This window comes from Papaver somniferum, chromosome 5 (assembly GCF_003573695.1).
Source record: "Papaver somniferum cultivar HN1 chromosome 5, ASM357369v1, whole genome shotgun sequence".
Taxonomy (NCBI): Eukaryota; Viridiplantae; Streptophyta; class Magnoliopsida; order Ranunculales; family Papaveraceae; genus Papaver; species Papaver somniferum.
In genome coordinates, this window is record NC_039362.1 from 103,212,415 (window position 1) to 103,216,518 (window position 4,104).

Below are 4,104 nucleotides of genomic sequence, written 5' to 3' on the forward strand. Positions count from 1 at the left end.
TTCATCTTTTCCTCAATAGCTCCAGAATCAAAAAACAATGATATATTTATGTATTTTCAATAAAAAACCAAAACTAGTACGCAAATCCAAATATGAACCATGACATCTATCGCCATTTTAGAAAGATTGTGCTACATTTATTCAGAAAATCAAGAAATCTAGTTCATAGGTATACAAAAACGAATTCGTTTTTGCTCAATCGCACCTCCAATGATATAATGTTAAGAACCTAGCTACTTGATTAATCAAACTAGGAAAAACATAATTTACCTTTCAGATTGATCTTCAGTTCCTGATCATAAAAGTGGCAGCACATTAGTATATGTCTATGCAAAAACGAAATCCAAAAAAAACAAAACCGGATTCGTTTTTGCTCGAAAATAGAGAGTACTATGTATAATAAACACAAAGAACAAGAATGATGGTGATTCTTGTACATTTAGCGAATTCGATATACTTATTTCGAAACCTCCCTAAATAATTTCGGTCAAACTTTATTTACTGAAACTAATCATCCTAGAAAATAGCTTGCCGAAGATAATATTAGAAACCTATTATAGGGGCTCCGAGTTTTTAGTTTTAACGGCTCACAAAATAACAAAATGGGGTCATTGAATAGTAATCTCTAAAATCCCTTATCCTACTAATTTTGTTAATGGCTAGAATATCCTCAGCTAATTATGATGGAGATGATGATCAAATAAAAGAAAAACTAAATCTATTCTCCTTCTTTTTTTATAAATCATGATGAAGATGATGACCATAATTTCATCATGATGAAGATGATGATCATAAAAAAAACCATATATCTATTATTATTCTTCGTCTATTCTTTTTCTCCATTGCGATGAAACTGACAATCATAAAAAGAAAAAACTAAGAAAACCCACCATTTATTTTTGCTTCTGATTGCCAAAAAAATTCAATTGGATTAAGTTAGAGTTAATTTTTTTTCTTCTAAAACTGTGCGGTTTGGAGTTCTTCATTTCCCAACTGTAAGCATCATATACGGTATGATTTCCAAACCGTATGCACAACATACGATTGAGAAATCTGGAATCTCTCAACCGTAGAAAATTCCAGGGTAACGTACGATCGGGAAAGCAAATTGTATATTCTTATACGGTGGGGGAACAACACCGTAGGTTCATGAAAGCATTAAATGTTATTCACACTGTAGTCTTCATATACGGCGGGGTATCCAAACCGTAGGTGATCCCATGATCATTTACGGCTTGCAATACCCACCGTAGTAGCCCTATACAGTTTGGAATACCAACCGTATGCAAACACAGATGAACTTACAATTCGAAATCAATAGCCCACGGTAGGGAAATCGTGTTTGTTTTTTTTCCTAGAAAATCATCTACAGTTTGAAAATCAAATCGTAAGCAAACTTAGAAAAACCTACGGTGTGGATAATTGGTTTCTATTTTCACTTGAAGAATAAAATACGATTTGGAAGTATGTATTTTTCAAACCATATATAGTGTCTACGGTTTGGAAATTAAGAACTCCAAACCGTAGACAGTTCTAAAACTGCTTTTCAAATACCTAATTTAATCGTAGCTACCTACTCATGGAATAAAAACGAAAGAAATAAGATGAGTTTTTTTATTCTTTTATAGAGGTTTAATAGGCAATGAACAATTTTGAGGATCGATGATTAATCGAAGAAAAAATTGAAAAAAGAGGAAAAGAGGCGATGAAGGTGATGGGGAAGAAGAATGGAGATGGAAGAGAGGGAGGAAAGAAAAAAAATTCTTTTGATATGATTAGTGTTGGGTAAATGGGTGAAGGGTGTTTTGATATTTTTCTTATGAATTAGATCCCCTTATCTTTATTTAAGATATTTGTATCCATAAAAGCCTTTAAAACTTTTTTCTTGAATCCCCTATAATAAGTTTATAATATTAACCAATTTAATTTTTGTTTTAAACATTTTTGCAAAATGACAAAATTTGTAAATTAATAAACAATTAAGGTTATTTGCGTTTTCACATTTGTATAACGGAATAGAAATTCCAAATAGTGGGAAAACTCCTATTTTGAATATATTATTGTGTAAACACTAATTTGAAGAATCCTATTTGTGTAAACACTTATTCCCTCTAGAAACTTTAAATTAGAATCCTATTATTGGGTCTTAAATCCTTTGGGATTTGGGGGCTTTATAGGATATCTAACATCCTTAGGATGGATAAGAGGGACATAATTCATATGAAAAGTGAAATTTACCCTTTGAACATTTTGCATTAGTGGCACCAACAACCATAGCAGTAAGTATGCACCGAGTATCAATTTAAGCCCAAATGTACCATGTAAACGATCCATCTTCGTTCTAAGTCCAACAATGTCTGACCTTAGAATCAAGGGAATCAAGAAATAAAGGTTCTGAAAACTCTTTAATGAAACATTGAAAGCAGTTTAATACACAATAAAAGGATACAGTTTGATAGCTTATCAACGCGGAGCACATCTAGCTTGTCAAGGAGACCTAAGACTTGCACAAAACTAAGCGTGTACAGCATGTGGTGATCATGACCAATATTACTAGCAAAGCCACCTGGTAATATCAATCTCTGATAATCATTCCATACATTCTGGTATAATATCCTACAATTTAGTGCCGAACGTGCTACATAAATCCGATGAATATAGAGTCGTTTGATTAATAAAAGATGTATTTAAGTATACTTTGTGGTTCATTGGTAGATTTAATGATCCGGTATAGAAAATCTTGATAAATCAGAACAACACGAGGTATAATCTGGTTCACATTGTTAAATATAAATCAAAGTACATTATGATAATGAGAGATGTAGCAGAGCAGAATCAAAGACTACAATCTCATCGAGAAATTACATGGAAATTGCTCGATCAAACTTCAAAGACTACCATACTCCTATAACCAAGACACTCATAGGAAGGGAAAAAAAGGCATACCGAAGAAAAACAAACCATTCATAAGGGTTGTTGAAGATTAAAAAAAAAATCACTTTGAGAAATACTTGTTCAGATGTTTTCTCCCGGACAACATATTTTTATGAAGAAATTTTTCTTCATGTGAACAACACTTGTTTACGTGGTTCTTCTATACATAGTCACACACTAATTTCATCGCAATTGCAAATATTATTATTTTCGTCAAATAAAGAACTACCATATTAGCATAAAGAAAAACACACATGCTTCCCAATCCATATGAACATCCCAAATACAATCTCATCCGTCAAGATCTTTTCTTAATCCGTATGAGTTGATCAAACGAAAGATAGTTCGTCCATCATTTTCATTCTGTTCACTCATTTTTTATTTATTTTTTTTGAATTTTTTGAAGCATTTACCCTCTCTATGTCTCGAAGTTGCTAAAATCGGTCATGTTTAAGGTTTGGAGGAATATTCCAATGACATCTTCCCCGTGGATCGACATATTCATCGTTCTTACGAAGTCTCCGACTTAGAGTAGTCCACTCACCTCCAGGTTTCGAGATCGGAGCCAGGTTATCTTTCGAAGTTGCCACAAACCAGGCATGTGTTAATCTTTGGAGGAATATCCCAATGGCATCTTATCTATAAATCGACAAATTCATCATTCTTACGAAATCTCCGATGTAGAGTAGTCCACTCACTTCCAGGTTTCGAGTTCGGAGCCAGGTTATATACGTGTAACCCCGAGGGTTATCACCAATTGGATTTTTTGTAATTTTTTCTAATCCAACGTACCAATGTTAGGGGCAGCAAATCATGCAGATCACTAACAAATCCAACGGTTGGAAGCATGTTTGGTTTTGCCAAAAATTGTCTTTTCTTCTCGATCCGTATGCTTTTGTTTAGCCCAATCAGACTGTCTTGATTTTAGTTCAACATATTAATCATTAGCATGCGGATTGGGTATTTCCCGCCCCAACATCCCGCCTAAATTTGGTCACCACCTTCTAGAAAATACCCACGTGTCAGCCTCACGAATTTTCAGCCAATTTTTTTTTTTGTTGGACACCCCAACGTGTCGTCTCACGAGCTTCCCCCCACACCCCCCAACATTTTCACTCAATTTCTAGAAACGCCCAAATTTCAAATCTCACCTACAGAAAAACAATTTCA